Consider the following 17,464-nt stretch of genomic DNA (forward strand, 5'->3'; position numbering starts at 1 on the left):
ATTATATTCCTGCTAATATTAGTGAAGCACAATGCTGCCTCAGCTGGCTGATTTCTGTTTTACTTTCTAAACAACAAATTCATCACTTGAATTGTTCTAGAAGTGGCATCACACTAGATAGCACTTGTGACTCTGAAGCAACTTTACTTAATAAAGCAGAATACGTAGTGCTAGCTTTGTCTATAGTGGACGTGCCAGCAATAGCTGCTCACGCTCACCTTAACATTACCTCTGTTGTGTGTAATTTAGCAAAAACAATTATGTAATTTAGCAAAAACAATTAATGTTACTTCTTCAGCTATCTCAACAATCAACCATGAGATGCAAGCATTGAGGAAAGCTATTCTACAAAATCTGTATTGTTTTAATTTGTTTGATGGGTCACGAACCATCCAGCACCAGATTAATATTTTACACAATTTGGCCTTGGATTTGAAAATTGATAAATTAGGATCTTGGTGGGAAAGCTTTGGAGTTTGTTTGCCCACAGGCTTAATGGGAAAAATTTTAAGCTGTGTAGTCATTAGTTGTGCTTTGATTAGTGGGTGCTGTTTTGTTCAATGTCTCCCTTCTCTTTGCAACATCTGTATCACAGCTTCTCACCCTTTAACCCTCTCCTACATGCCTAAGAGTCAAGTATATGCCCTGTATAAACAACTGCGTGTCTTCTAGTGATTATTATGAATCCTCTCCTAATTCCTTTTATGACTATTCTTTGTCTAAAAAGTTCCAATGGATCCTATGCATATGTGGCAAGGTATGGAATTATTACTGACTATAAGGCAGCTTCCCTGACATGCAGGGGGTGGGATTTTACCGGTTCGCACCAGTTCGGTAGAACCGGTTGTTATGGTTCCTGGTAGTTCAGAGAACTGGAAAATTGGACCTCTGGCTGGCCCCACCCCTCTCTTCCCACTTCTCCGCTTCCTGCCCAGTTAGTCCCCATCGCACATGCGCAACATTGTGTGCATGCATGACATGCGTGCAGCCTGCTTTTGCCCACATGCAAGGCTATACATTGCTGCCTGCCTTTCGCAAGCTTTTCACTCTGCTGGGAGAAGCTCTCCCAGCAAGAGCAGGTGAGAGAAGCAGCCCGGAGCCGACACGAACCTCTCCATGGCTCCTTCCAGCTGAGCAGTCCTGATCTGCCTGCTCACAGGTAAGCCTATGAATCATGCTAGCCCCTCTTCCACTGTCCCTGGGCCTCGCCCATCCCTCTGCAGGCCTCCCCATAGCTCCCTAGGCCTCGCCCAGCCTTCCAAGCACCTCCCCATAGCTCCCAGGCCTCACCCTGCCCTCCACGGGCTTCCCGTAGCTCCCCAGGACTTGCCCAGCCCATCACAGGCTCCCTGTAGCTCTCCAGGCCTCACCCAGCCCTCCGCAGGCCTCCCCATAGCTCCCCAGGTCTCTCTCTGCCCTCACGGGCCTTCCCGTAGCTCCTTAGGCCTCACCCATCCCTCCACAGGCCTCCCCCTAGCTCCTCAGGCCTCACCTACCCCTCTGTGGGCCTCCCTGTAGCTCCCCAACCCTTACCCAGGCCTCCAAGGGCCTCCCTGTAGCTGCCTGGGCCTCACCCAGCCTTCGCCGGGCCTCTCCCACCTTGTGTCCATGCTGGGCTTCCTCCCGCCTGGCCACCTACTTCTTGACACAAGCAGAGGCTGCTGGTGGGAGTGTGGGGAACACAGTGCTGTGCTCCCAATTCTAGCTATGCCTCCTAAGGGCATAACTAGAAGTGGAAGAGGCTGCGTGTCTCTGGCGGAATGAACCAAAGCTTCTTGACGTGAGAGCAGAAGCTGCCCCCTCCCCCACCAAAAGGGAGGGTGGATGGATGTTCCAGGGGGCGGGGCTGTTCCTTTTTCATTATCCGACTGCCCACTGCTCTGGAGCTCACCAGATCAGTTCATCCCAGACTAGGTGTGTGTGTGTCACGAGAGTTTGGTGTGTGTGTGTGTGTGTGTGTGTGTGAGAGAGAGAGAGAGAGAGAGAGAGAGAGAGAAAGAGACAAGGAAGGGAGGGAGGGAGGGAGGGCAAGGAAGAGCAAGAAAGAAAGAGGAAGGGAAAGAAAGAAATAAAGAGAAAAAAAGAAATAGGAAGGAAGGAAGGAAAAAAAGGAAGGGAGAGAAAAAGAAATAGAATGAAAGAAAGAAAGAAAGAAAGAAAGAAAGAAAGAAAGAAAGAAAGAAAGAAAGAAAGAAAGAAAGAAAGAAAGAAAGTGTTAGGAATAACATGGTTACCTAACGTAATTTGGGTAAAATAATATATATAAACTATGATAGTGAGTTTAAGTGTGTGTCACTTTAACTGCAAAGCATGTAATTTTGGGTGCGGCTGTAAATCGCCATAAGAGGGAGCAAGAGAACTGGATTGATTGCTGGCTTACTGGATTGCTTGCTGACGATGATGGATTGTTAACTGTGTGTTCTCTGCTGTTGCTGAAAGAAGAAAAGAGGTTTTACTTCTTCATATCTCTACTGTGAAGAGATATATTACTGGACTGATATTGTAAGTTTAATGAACTCTTTTTCGACACTGGACTTTGCAACTGATTAATCCCCAGACGGACTGAACTAGTGTATGATATATGGACTGTTTGACTATGCTATAAATCTTACTGGAATAAACTATTTAACTAGCACATTGTATCTGTTTTACTGAGTGTAAGCTACAAAAACGTTTGTCTCACATATTTGCCTGCCTGCCTGACTGCCGTGCACTTTCTGCTAGGGTGTATATCCCTAACACTGGTTATGGGCCCAGCTCCACAGTCAGACTAACCAGGATATAACAGGCTTATATAAAGTGAGAGTTTGTGTAGTTACACAATACTGTAAACAGACAGCTGTGTTTTATTAATTATAGTTTAATATCCAGAAAAAGATGGCACAAGTCAATTTACAAAGTTTGTCTCTAATATCCAAACTGGATGGAACAAACTATGTTTCATGGTCTATGAAATGTAGCCTACTTCTACGCAGAGAAGGTTTGTGGAGTATAATTCAAAACCCACCAGAGGTAGATGCATGGGATCTGGAGGATGAGGATGATGCCCAGAAAATACAAGAATATAAACTGAAGAATGAGCAAGCTCTCTGTATAATAGGACTGACACTCTGTGACCAGCAGCTTGTCCATATTCGTGGAGAAGAAACAGCTGCGAAATGTTGGGAGAATTTAAAGAAGATTTATGTTCAAGACAGTGTAGGAGCACATATAAATCTTACACGGAAACTGTTCAGAACACATCTTCAAAAGAATGGAGACATGTTGACTCATATAAACACAATGAAGAGAATTTTTCAGGAACTGCATGAAAAAGAACTTATCTTCACAGAACTCCATCAGGTTTATATAATTTTGTCTTCGTTAGATGAGAGCTATGACGACTATGTAACTTCACTGGAAGTACTGCCAAAAGATAACCTCACATTAACTGACATTACTGGCAGATTAATTGAAGAAGCCAGGAGAAGACTTGAAAGGGATCAACTCAGAAGGGAACAACCAAAACAAGAAGATAAAGAATCTACGACAGCCTATACAATTAGAAAATGTTTTAATTGTGGAGGAAAAGGACATTTGGCTAGATTCTGCAAGAAAGGAAAACGCAACAATGCCAGCCAGAAAGCTAAAAGGCATCAAAAGGATAAAAAATGCTTTGAGTTAGCCATGTATAGCAACGAAACTATGAATAATAATTTATGGGTTGTAGATAGTGGAGCATCGCACTGCATAACGAAAGATAAGAAAAGATTTGTTAAGATGTCCACGAGTTCACAGCAGATATTGTTAGCTAATGGCTGGAAAATGAAAGCAAAAGGTGAAGGTATTGCACATTATTCTTGCATAAAAGAAAATGTAAAAATGTTATATGTACCACAACTTAAGTTTAATTTGCTTTCGGTTAGAGTTTTGGTTAAATTAGGTTATGTAGTTACCTTTAGGGGAGAAAACTGCATAATAGAAAAAGAAGGTAAAAAAATGACTGCAACTTTAAAAGGTGAATTGTATGTGTTAAATGATAATTCATCAGAGGTAGCTAACACAGTTTATAATAACGTTAAACCTCATGATGAATGCATACATTTGTTACACAGACGTTTAGGGCATATAAATTTTAAAATGCTCAAGCAAACGGTTGAACTGTCTGAAGGTATAAAACTAAAGCCTTGCAGTAAGTATTTGCACTGCAATGCTTACAGTAAAGAAAAAGGCAAGGTAATACCAGCAAATAGAATAAATGGATTTAAAACAAAGGAACCTCTAGAGGTCGTATTTGCTGATATTATAGGTCCTAAAAAACCAAGTGTGGGAGGTGCTCATTATATATTAAGCATAATGGATCATTATTCTAGATATGGTTTCTGTTATTTAATGAAGAGTAAAACGGAAACATATCAGAATTTCTTTAATTGGTTGAAGTTTGCAGAAAGAAAAACTAAAAGGAAACTAGTAACTCTTGTAACTGATAATGGTACGGAATTTATAAACAATAAATTCCAAAATAGACTGAAGATGGCAGGTGTTGAACATAAAAAATCTGCACCATATAGGCCACAACATAATTCCTTTATAGAAAGATGAGGCCAAACAATACAGGCAATGGCTCGTACTATGTTGTCGGATTCAGGATTACCTGAAACTTTGTGGGGAGAAGCAATAATGTGTGGTAATCATATATTGAATAATGTTGTTAACTCAACAACAGGTGAATTACCATTCACACGATGGCATGGTAAAAAACCTGACCTAAGCTACATTCACACATTTGGAGCACCAGCATGGGTGCATATTCCTACACAACTGAGACACAAGGGGCAGCATAAAAAGTTATTCTTTGTAGGTTATGAATCTAATCACAAATCATACAGATTCTGGGAAAAGGGTACATCTAGAGTTTACTGTAGTGCTAGTGCACAATTCCTTGAACATGTAGGATGGGAAAAACTGGAGCAAGATTCAAGTAAGGAAGTAATCATAGAAACCTACAAAAGACCAAAATCACATATCAGTAATAAGAAGAGTACAATTAAAGAGGAAGTACAGGAAGAGCACATAGGACCAGAACAGGAAGAAATAGGTGAACAGGAAGAAATAGATAACCAGGAACAGGTAGTACATAAAAGTCCACCTGTAAGCCCTGTAATACATAGACAATCAACACGTGAAACCAGACCACCTGACAGATATCAAACAAGTGTAGTTTGCCAAGTTACTATTGAAGAACTTAGAATGTATCCAGCAAAGGAACAGGAAAATTGGCAAAGAGCAATGGAGAAAGAATTAAATTCATTAAAACAAATGGATGTTTATGAAAATGTTAATTTACCTCCAGGTAAAAAGTCCATTGGCTGTAAATGGATATTTAAATTAAAAACAGGTAAAAATGGGACTGTTACCCATAAGGCTAGGTTGGTAGCTCAAGGATTTAATCAAACTGCATGTGATTATGATGAAGTATTTGCACTGAGTCTAAAAGCAACAACCTTGAGAGCAGCTTTAGTGTGGGCAGCTAAGAAGAATTATATTATAAATCACTTAGATGTAGAAACTGCCTATCTGCATGCACCATTGCAGCACACTATATACCTAAAGAAACCTGTAGGAATTAAGGATGATAAAAATAATAATGACTGTTGGAAACTTAAAAAGAGTCTCTATGGATTAAAACAATCTGGTTACGAATGGAACCAATATATTGTTAAGGAGTTAAACAATATAGGGTTTAAAGCAGGTTTAGCTGATCCATGTGTATTTAAAAGAGAGAAAAATGGAATAGTGTGGGAATAATAAACTTTGGCTTGGGCTTGAGTAATGATTAATATAATGCTTTATACATACATGCCTGTTTAAAGGTCACTAAGATAGTGCAAGGAAAAGAGAACAATAAGGACAAATACAAACAAGGAGGCAGCTTAGACAAACAACCCTGTACTATATCTAATTATTAATCCACAATGTAATTTTGCTTACTATGCACTAAATCTCAATAAAAGGAAGCACTGGAATTTATTCTGGGCTCCCATCCCGAGTACACACGCTTGTGTCTCATTCTTTCCATGGGAGACCACCACAAGTGGTGACCCCGACGTGATCCACTGCAGGTGGTACGTGTCCGGACCTCCGTGTTTCCTCGCCTGGAATAGGTAAAGTACGTACTTAACTATTGCTGGACAATAGGATTTTTTTTCAGGGAACATGGGGGGGAAACTCTTTCAGCCACAGGAATGTCATGTTAGTGAGCTGCTGAAGTTAGTCAGGACAAATTTCTTTATCTTTAAACCCTCTGGGGGGGAGCAAATAGTTCTTTCAAAAGGTAATGTGAAAGAGCTGCTGCAAGAGATCTGGCGGCAATGTCCCTGGTACTCAGAGAAGGGCTCTTTAAAGTTAGACACGTGGAGGAAAATTGGAACTATCCTTCATGAAGAGCCACGGGCAACAGCTGAAATTTTGATATATTGGAAGGTTGTTATGACTGCTTTAGAGACCCAGCAACAACCTCTTTTAAAACCTTTAGCAGAACCTCCTCCTTATGAAGGAGTTGTGTTGCACCCCCCAACTTCTAAACTGGAATATGCCTTCTCAACCCCAACAGCACCTACGCCTGTAGAGGAGAAAATCCAACCACAAATGGGGAAAGTTCAAGCAATGATGCATCAGGCTTTCAATGAAGGGAAATTAGAGCCTGATGAGATTCCCCAGATGAATTTGTTTCCAGTTAATAGGCAAATGAATGCTCAAGGCAATCTGCAGGCTGAATGGGTTCCGATTCCTTTGGCAGTACTTAGGGAAATCAAGAAAGCCGTTAAAGATTATAGTATTCAAAGTCCTTTTACAAAGGGGCTCCTGACAAGTTTGGCTACCTCACGCATGATTCCTAATGACTGGAAAGATTTAATGAGAATGATATTGAGTTCTACTCAGTATGTGGTTTTTGATTCAGAATATCAAAGAGAAGCTATCACTAGGGGACGGAATTCAGGGGGGCTGTATACGCCAGACCAAATCTATGGGGCAGGCTTGTTTGAATCCACTGCTTATCAAGCTACTAATTTGCCTGATCACGCACTTCCCGTAGTTATGGCAGCTGTCCTTGGGGCGTTGTCCCGCATCCAGGATGTGGGAACCCCGGCAGAGTCTTTTTCTCAAATTAAGCAAACAGCATCTGAGTCTTATAACAATTTTGTGGAAAGGCTACAATTGGCTATTACCTGGCAAATTTTAAATGAGGAAGCAGCAAAGGAACTTTTGCTGAGATTAGCAGTCGAAAATGCAAACACTGACTGCAAGCGTATTTTACAGCCTTTGGTGGCTAGAGGTGAGGTTACTCTGGCTGATCTGTTAAAGGCATGTGCAGTGGTGGGTTCTCAGGCTTACAACATGGAGACTTTGGCTATGGCATTGCAAAAGGGATGAAGCCTACGGGAAATTGTTTTAATTGTGGGAAGCCTGGCCATTTTAAAGCCCAGTGCCGTGCCCCTGGGGGGGGAATGGCATTTAACAAAAATAAAAATAGGGACATCCGCCCGAAGTCGGTCTGTCCGAAATGCAAAAAAGGGTTTCATTGGGCAAATCAATGTCGCTCTGATCAGAACCAAAATTCGGGAAACTAAATTCGGGGCGTGCAGCTAGCCCCGCTCTCAAGGCTGTCACAAAAGCATCGCCTGCAATTACTAGGAGTGCAGGTTTGGGTTTAAAAATGTTGAACTCAATTAATGTGACTTTTCCTAATCAAGTGTACATTGAGGACACTCATTTGCATGGGCCACTGCCAGAAAAAACAGTGGGATTGGTACTTCCCAGGTCTTCTGCATCAAAAAAAAGGGGTTTTTTGTTATTCCAGGAGTTATTGATCAAGATTATAGAGGGGTCATTAAGATACAATTGTACACTGATACTCCTACATCATTAATGGCCGGTGAATCTATTGCCCAGTTATTATTGCTTCCATACATTCCTATGAATCCTTTAATTGGGATCCCACAAACTGGCGGTTTTGGGTCCACTGAAATGGCCAGTTCTCCAGTTGCTGCAGAATTGCTAGCGCTGACAAAAAATTTGACTACAGACCAACCAAAAATGACAATTGAAATTCAGGGAAAATCATTTTCTGGCCTTATAGATTCCGGAGCAGATGTCTCTGTGATACGCCAAAAGGAGTGGCCAAATGAATGGGCGCTTGAGGATTCTCCGGCTGTTCGTGGGGTAGGTGGTATGCAGTTTGCAAGATGTAGTGTACATTGGTTGAAGGCATTGCATAGAGAAACTGGCGAGACTGCAAGGATTCAACCTCTTGTGTTGCCCCTGCACATAAACTTGTGGGGTAGAGATTTGCTGTCACAATTTCGCACAAAAATTGTTATTGGATAATGGAAAAATTACAATTGTTAACCTCTCAGCCAGTTTGGATTGACCAATGGCCACTTCCATAGGAAAAGCTTATAGCTTTACATCAATTGGTAGCTGAGCAACTACAATTAGGACACATTGAGCCAACTTCTAGTCCATATAACACTCCGGTATTTGTTATCAAAAAGAAAAATGGAAAATGGAGATTTTTACATGATCTGAGAGCTGTCAATTCCATCCTTCAACCAATGGGAGCGTTACAATGTGGTTTGCCTAACCCTAGCCTGATCCCACGCAATTGGGATCTAGTTGTAGTAGATTTGTGGGATTGCTTCTTTTCTATCCCTTTGCATACAGATGACAAAAAATTATTTTCCTTTACAGTACCTGAGTTGAATAACAATGCACCTACCTTTTGTTACCAATGGAAGGTTTTGCCACAAGGAATGCTAAACAGTCCAACGATGTGCCAGTCATATGTTCGAATGGCTCTGGCTCCATTCAGAACCTCCCACCCTGGGTGGAAGGTTTACCACTACATGGATGATATTTTAATTGCAGCTCCCGGCCCACCGGGAACAGTTAAGGCAGCGTTACCTTGCCTTAAAGAGGTATTATTACAATTTGGACTTCACATTGCCCCAGAAAAAATTCAAAGTCAAACGCCATATGCCTACTTAGGGCATAAGGTCCTTGCAAGCTATGCTCATCCGGTCATTCCGGAAATCAAAATTGAGGAAAAGATTTCTCTAGTAAAATTACAGCAAATACTAGGAACAATTAACTGGGTTAGACCCTACCTGGGGTTAACTACAGCGGTACTCCAGCCCTTGTTCTTGGCCCTAAAGGGCTCCACAAGGCCGGATTCTGCTATAACCTTATCAGCAGAACAAAGGAAGGTACTGGCACATGTAAATGTGGCTTTAACGCAGCGTTGGGTTGATCGATGCATTCCCGACACTCCATTTGCTTTGGCAATTTTACAAACTCCAGCCTTGCCTACTGCAGCTTTATTTCAATTACATGAGGCGCAGGTTTATATCATTGAATGGTTGCATTTGCAGAATACTCCCAGAAAAACAATTTCTACTATGGCTATGCTTTATAGTGAGTTAATCATCAAAGGCCGGAATCGCAGTATGCATTTATATGGCATAGATCTAGTTCAGTTATTTTTACCTATCTCCCTCACTTTGTGGGAAACTTGGTATAGTCAATCCACTGAGTTACAGATTGCTCTTGAAAATTGGCCAGGGAAGATTTCTTGCCACACCCCCAGTGACCCCCGTTTCCAGTTGCTTCGAAACGTATCTGTAAATTTTAATTCAGTTATTGCTAAGCAGCCAGTTGAGGGAGTGACGTTTATGCGGACGGTGGTAAGACCTACGGCGCTTGTGCATGGAGACAGGAAGGGGTATGGAAAACAAAGATTACCCCTCCTCAACAATCAGCACAAAGGGCTGAATTAGCTGCTGCTATTTTGGCCTTACAGGAATTTGCACAAGAACCTCTAAATCTTATTGTGGATTCTCTTTATGTTTATCAATTGATACTTAACATTGAATTTGCTTACCTTTCCCCATCTGTTGATGCTAATCTTATGAGTTTGTTTCTAGCCCTGCAAACCTGTCTTCATTCTCGCACACATTCTTTGCATATTGCGCATATTCGCAGCCACCAGCCACTTCACGGGGAGCTGCAGAAAGGGAATGAGGTGGCTGATGCAGCCTCAGCCATGTCCTGTCTCGCGCTTTCCCGTTACTCCGTGGGACTCACATAGCTATTTTCATCAAAATGCCAAAGCTCTTTGTAAACAATTTGGTCTCACTGCTGCAGAAGCTGCAGCTATTATTCAGCAATGTCCTAGTTGCAGTGCCCAATCCAGTGCTCTTCCTCAAGGAGTAAATCCTCGGGGAACAGCTGCTTGTCAATTATGGCAGATGGATGCCACACAGCACCCTCCTTTCAAACCATGGCACCATCTGCATGTCACCGTTGATACCTATTCAGGATTTATTATGGCAACACCTCAACGAGGAGAGGCTACAAAACATGTAGTCAACCATTGTTTCCGTACCTTCACACATGTGGGGCCACCAATGGAGATCAAAACCGATAATGGCCCTGCTTACATTAGCACCGCCTTTGCGGGATTTTGTCATCGATGGTCAATTATACATAAATTTGGCATTCCCTACAATTCCACTGGTCAGGCCATTGTGGAACGAGCTCATCAGACGCTCAAACAAGCACTCCTTCACATAAAAACAAAAACGGGGGAAGTGGATGGATATGGTTTGCCTTACATACAAAACATTCTTAATATTACTTTATATACTTTAAATTTTTTAAACATGACAGGATCTCCTGCTGCTACGGCAGCCAGTAGGCATTTTGCTTCCTCTCCTTCTGCAGGTACGCCAAGACCGAAAGTTCAGTATAGGAGACTGCCAGATCCAACGTGGAGAGGACCTGTCCCGCTGATAACTTGGGGCCGAGGATACGCTGCCGTTGAAGATGAGGGGACAGTTGTTTGGGTTCCTGCTCACTGTGTGCGTCCTTATCATCAGCCAAAGGGGCAAGGGGGTGGATTTGGGGGAATGGAAAAGAAACACGTTGATCCAGGACATGGAGAAGCTAGCAAACCTTCATAATAAAACTGATTGTTGGGTATGTATGCACATGCCAACTCACAAAACATCAGGGCTTCCAATGGTTGCAGTACCTCTGGCCGAAGGTGACTGGTATAAGGGACAATGCTATGGTTGTTCAGGGACGTGGTCTAACAGTTGGACTACAAGTAACATAAATACCTTACACCTTGGAAGCCGAATCCAAGAGGTGGTGGGTATCTGCTGGATCCACAATGAGACAGTAGAGAATATGACTTACTTGGGAACATATCCATTTTGCAACAAAACAATTGTTATTAGCAATGGAAGTTGGGTTTATCTGGATGACATGAAAACAAAAAATCTCACTTACTTTGTGCATAACATCACTAAATTTTCTATCACATCTTTGATCAATGAAAATGGGTGCCCATATATTCCTGCCACATGTTGTCCCACCACGGAGGACAGCAACCGGTTGTCCAAATGTGCGAATGGGAAATACGCACCATCGTCCACTTATTTGGCTATGTTAATGGAATCCTTTGCACAATTAATCTATGCTGAACCAAATAAGGTTGGTCATCTCCTGGGAGCAAATCTATGGTTGCTGTGTGGACGGATGGCCTATGATCGCATGCCAGCATGATGGAAAGGGGTCTGCACCTTTGGGAAAGTAATCCCATCTCATTTCATTCAAAAATCATTGGGGACTGCTCATATCCGCAATGCGCGTTCCGCAACGGAAGTAAACTCTGTTTTGACTCATAACTACTGGACAGATATCAAGGGGAGTTATTCCTCCTTTAGGAGTCATGATGAACTATAGAGATTTACATCGTTTAAACAATTGGACAGTTACTATGTTTAAAGACACCATTAAAACGCTAAAGCTGCTTGAAGAAGAGCAAGGAAAAATCCTTGACTTTGTCCTGCAAACCAGATATGCGGTGGACACTATTTTGGCTGCGCAAGGGGGAGTTTGCGCTGTGATTCATACGCATTGTTGCATGTATATCTCTGATTATTCTCCAAACATTACCGCTACTATACAGCATATGGAACAAACCCTGAAGGAGAATCCATTACAATTGGAGGGTGAGGGACTGGACGTGTGGTCTGCACTTTGGTCCTGGTTGCCAGATGGTTCATGGATTCATCACCTAATTGTTGGAGCGATATTGCTTATTATATTTTCTCTCTGTATGCTGTTGTATTCAATGTCTCCCTGGACTTTTAGGAATGTGTCAGGTGAAGCCTACAGAAGGAGAATTGCTGTTGCAGATGGCGAAAAGTTACTGAGGCATCCGCGATCATCAAAAAACTAAAACAGGGGAGATGTGGGAATAATAAACTTTGGCTTGGGCTTGAGTAATGATTAATATAATGCTTTATACATACATTCCTGTTTAAAGGTCACTAAGATAGTGCAAGGAAAAGAGAACAATAAGGACAAATACAAACAAGGAGGCAGCTTAGACAAACAAGCCTGTACTATATCTAATTATTAATCCACAATGTAATTTTGCTTACTATGCACTAAATCTCAATAAAAGGAAGCACTGGAATTTATTCTGGGCTCCCATCCCGAGTACACACGCTTGTGTCTCATTCTTTCCATGGGAGACCACCACAGAATAGTGTCATTATTATTGTTGTTTACAGATGATATTGCTTTAATTACAAAAACTAATAATGAAGCTACTGAAATAATATCATTATTAGTTAAGAGGATAAAATTAAAGCAATTAGGAGAGATAAAACAGTATCTAGGATTGACAATAAATAAAACCATAAGTGGCTATAAGATATCTCAAGAGGATAAGATTTATCAATTACTAAAAACATACAAAATGGAACTTTGTAAACCGACTAAAACTCCAATGAGTCAGGAATTTGGCCACACTGATGCTCAAAGTCCAAAATTCGATAAGACTATTTATCAATCACTAATTGGTAGTTTATCATATATTAGTAATTGGTCAAGGCCAGATATTGCCTATGGCGTTAATCAATTGGCAAGATTCAACGCTGAACCCACTGAACAACACTGGCAAGCGATAAAACATATATTAAGGTATCTTAAAAGGACAATGCACTATGCATTGTATTTGGAGCCAAAAGATGATTTGATTTTAAGTGCATATGCTGATGCAAGTTTTGCAACAGACATAAACACTGGAAATCAACTTCAGGTACGGCTATACTATTAGGAAAAGCACTGATTGGTTGGAGGTCAATTAGACAGCAACACATAAGTATGTCCACAATGGAAGCAGAATTTTCATGTCTATCTTTATTATGTACTGATTTAATTCTGTATAAACAGTTGTTATTAGATATGGGAATAACTGTTAATGATTCTATTGTAGTTTATGAGGACAATCAAGCAGCCATACAGTTGGCTACAAATATTGCTGTAAAAACGAGATCTAAGCATACAGATCTAAGATATCTGAATGTAAGACAATCTGTAAAAAATGATTTAATAAGATTGGAATATTACATGACTGAAGAAAATTTTGCTAATCAATTTACCAAAGCCCAAGGTTCAGTCAAACATAAAGAAAGTTGTGACAACTATGGTTTAAAGTTGTAAATAAATATATATATTATTATATTACCCAAAAGGGGAGTATGTTAGGAATAACATGGTTACCTAACGTAGTTTGGGTAAAATAATATATATAAACTATGATAGTGAGTTTAAGTGTGTGTCACTTTAACTGCAAAGCATGTAATTTTGGGTGCGGCTGTAAATCGCCATAAGAGGAAGTAAGAGAACTGGATTGATTGCTGGCTTACTGGATTGCTTGCTGACGATGATGGATTGTTAACTGTGTGTTCTCTGCTGTTGCTGAAAGAAGAGGTTTTACTTCTTCATATCTCTACTGCGAAGAGATATATTACTGGACTGATATTGTAAATTTAATGAACTCTTTTTCGACACTGGACTTTGCAACTGATTAATCCCCGAACTAGTGTATGATATATGGACTGTTTGACTATGCTATAAATCTTACTGGAATAAACTATTTAACTAGCACATTGTATCTGTTTTACTGAGTGTAAGCTACAAAAATGTTTGTCTCACATATTTGCCTGCCTGCCTGACTGCCGTGCACATTCTGCTAGGGTGTATATCCCTAACAGAAAGAAAGAAAGAAAGAAAGAAAGAAAGAAAGAAAGAAAGAAAGAAAGAAAGAAAGAAAGAAAGAAAGAAAGAAAGAAAGAAAGAAAGAAAGAAAGAAAGAAAGAAAGAAAGAAAGAAAGAAAGAAAGTTCCAGCACCCATGAGAAATCCAGACTTGGAGCAGTTTAAAGGAGCGGCTTGAAAATGCATGTCTGTTAACTGCTTTTAGCCTGGATTCGTGGCTAGCAGCAGCAGCAGCAGCAGCAACAGTTTGGAGCTTAAGAAGGACCACTACTCCACCTCTGCCATGCATTTTTCATACTCTGCAGGCTGTAGGCATGAGATTGTGAGGGCACACTTTTCCTTTTGCTCAGATCAGCAGGTAAAAGAGCCACTGGGTGGTGAGGAGGAAGGAGCCAAGGAGTATTGTAAGCTCCAAATGACCTAGCAAGGAGTTGCATTCCTGTCCCCACTAGGGGAGATGATCTTGCTTGGCTGGGGGAGGGGGAAGGGAAGGGCCAGGAATTGCGCCTATTGTGTGGGTTGGTTTGTGTTGAGTTTGCACTGTTTTGTGTGGTCGGCCATGCAAAAGATGTTGCTGTTGCTTGTGCACCTATGTCTGTGTGTGTGTGTGTGTGTGTGTGTGTGTGTGAGAGAGAGAGAGAGAGAGAGAGAGAGAGAGGGAGAGAGAGAGAGAGAGAGAGAGAGAGAGAGACAGAAAAGAAAGGGCAAGAAAGAAAAAGGAAGGCAGTAAAAGAAAGAGGAAGAGAAAGAAAGAAAAATAGGGAGAGAGAATATGTGTGGTGTGTGTGTGAGAGAGAGAGAGAAGAAAAGAAAGAGGAAGAAAAAAAGAAATAGGAAGGAAGGAGAGAGTGTGGACGGGTGAGACAGAAAGAAAGAAAGAAAGAAAGAAAGAAAGAAAGAAAGAAAGAAAGAAAGAAAGAAAGAAAGAAAGAAAGAAAGAAAGAAAGAAAGAAAGAAAGAGGGAGAGAAAGACAGAAAGAGACAAAGAAATAGGAAGGGGACAAGAGAGAACTCTGTGCTATTATTTTTAATTGTTCCATTATTTATCATATATTAATATTTTACACTGTCCCTACACCTAGAGCGATTTTACTGCTTTTCTTTTGCCCAGGTATTTTTCAGGGTTTACAATACATGCATTCAATGTCTATAGTTCAGAGCATAAATACATGTGTGTTTAACAGAGTTGAAAGGGACTTTGGAGGTCTTCTAGTCCAACCCCCTGCTTAGGATGCCAAACTCTAAGTAGAGGTCTTGGGAAAGGTGTCAGAGTAACAGAATAATAGAAGGGATCTTGGGGGGGGAACCCTATACCAGAGGTCGCCAACCTTTCGGACCTCAGGGACCACCAAACTCATAATTTTAGAGACCACTAACTGATTCCATGGGTGTGGCCTAATTTGTGGGTGTGGTTTGGTGGTCATGTGACTGGCTGGGCATGGCTTGTATGTATATTATAAATATTTATATAAATATTGAAATTTTTATTTAAAAAAGAGCAAAATCAGGCAAAGCAGGCAGGCAGGCCAATCTATCACATAAAATTTGCTTGCAAGCAAACTTATAAAATTTGCTAGCAAGCAAAACTCACAAAATTAACTCACAGCACACCATGTATGTAAATATTGAATTTTTTATTTAAAAAAAAACAATTTTTACCCAAAATCAGGCAAATCAGGAGGCACATTGAGTTGCTCACAGAATCACAGATTCATTCAGAGATCTATCGATCTGCCATCGGCTAGCTCAGTCTCTCACATAAAATTTGCTTGCAAGCAAACTCACAAAATTAACTCACAGCACACCATGTATGTAAATATTGAATTTTTTATTAAAAAAAAATTTTTTTTACCCAAAATCAGGCAAATCAGGAGGCACATTGAGTTGCTCACAGAATCACAGATTCATTCAGAGATCTATCGATCTGTCATCGGCTAGCTCAGTCTCTCACATAAAATTTGTTTGCAAGCAAACTCACAAAATTAACTCACAGCACACCATGTATGTAAATATTGAATTTTTTTATTAAAAAAGAGCAACTTTTAACCAAAATCAGGCAAAGCAGATTGAGTTGCTCACAGAATCATTCAGTGATCTATCTGCCATTGACTACCTCAGTCTGTCACATTAAATTTGCTTGCCATGAGTCTGCACTGAATTTGCTTGCAAGCAAACCTTCAGTCCTAAGGGAGGTTCGGCTGTGCTGAGCCAAAGATCTAAAGACTAGCTAGAAAGCAAGAAATCCAACCATTTCCTCTTCCTAGCTAATCTAAATCTCCTGGCACAGCAGAACAGCTGATGGTCGGAAAAAGGAAAAATAGCAATTTAGCAGGCAAATTTGCCGGGTAAGGAGTGAGTGGGCAGGGAGGGTTCCCGAGGGCCATGTGGGCAGCACAGCCTTGTGTTTCTGCACAGCCTGGATTAATTTCTTTGGGTGGGGGTGCTCTGGGAGTGAGATTTCTCTGCGGCCCACCAAAATTTTCTCGTGGCCCTATACCATTTCAGAGAAGTGGCTACCCAGTCTTTTCTTAAAAACCTCCAGTGTTGGAGCACCCAGAACTTCTGGTGGCAAGCAGTTCCACTGGTTAATTGTTCTCACTATCAGGAAGTTTCTCCTTAGTCTTGTTTTGCTTCTCTCTTTGTTCAGTTTCCATCCATTGCTTCTTATTGTGGTGCTTTAGAAAATACGTTGCCCCCCACTTTTCTGGCAGCCCCTTAAAAGCCTGTTTCCTATCATACTCTTGAACAAAGCATGTGAGCCATTTCCTCCTTTCAGTGGTCCATGAAAGTACATCTGTAGTATGTAGCTAATAAAGTCAAAAATGTGAACAACATTTTTACAGAACTATAGATAAGCTGGGTGTGACAAGGAATGGCTGGGAGGGGAGGGGCCAGGCGACGCACCCCTTGACATGAGTGACATTAAGTTGGTCACACCCACACAGTCACACAACCACCAAGCCACGCCCAGCCAGTCATATGACCAGCAAGCCACACCCAGCCAGCAAACCACACCCAGCCAGTCACATGCCCAGCAAGACACACCCACAAATTAGGCCACACCCCCAGAACCAGTTGTTAAAAAATTTGAATCCCACCCCTGCTGACATGAAAGGGTGACAGATTTTTTGAACAATCTAAAATATGTTTTTTGGATGATTTAGACTACAAATGTTCCAGCGAGGAAGGCTGTTCCTCTTCCTGATGAACAGGTGCTCAGGTTTAATACAACTGCTGTTCAGAAGGTCCTGCTAAAAGTCAACATTCAAAAAGCTGTGGGTCCTGATAACATCCCTGGGCGAGTACTTAAGAGTGTGCTGATCAGCTGGCCACTGTTCTCACAGACATCT

This window comes from Notechis scutatus, chromosome Z (assembly GCF_049901735.1).
Source record: "Notechis scutatus isolate UNSWTSFEM ecotype Mainland chromosome Z, rNotScu1.2, whole genome shotgun sequence".
Taxonomy (NCBI): domain Eukaryota; kingdom Metazoa; phylum Chordata; class Lepidosauria; order Squamata; family Elapidae; genus Notechis; species Notechis scutatus.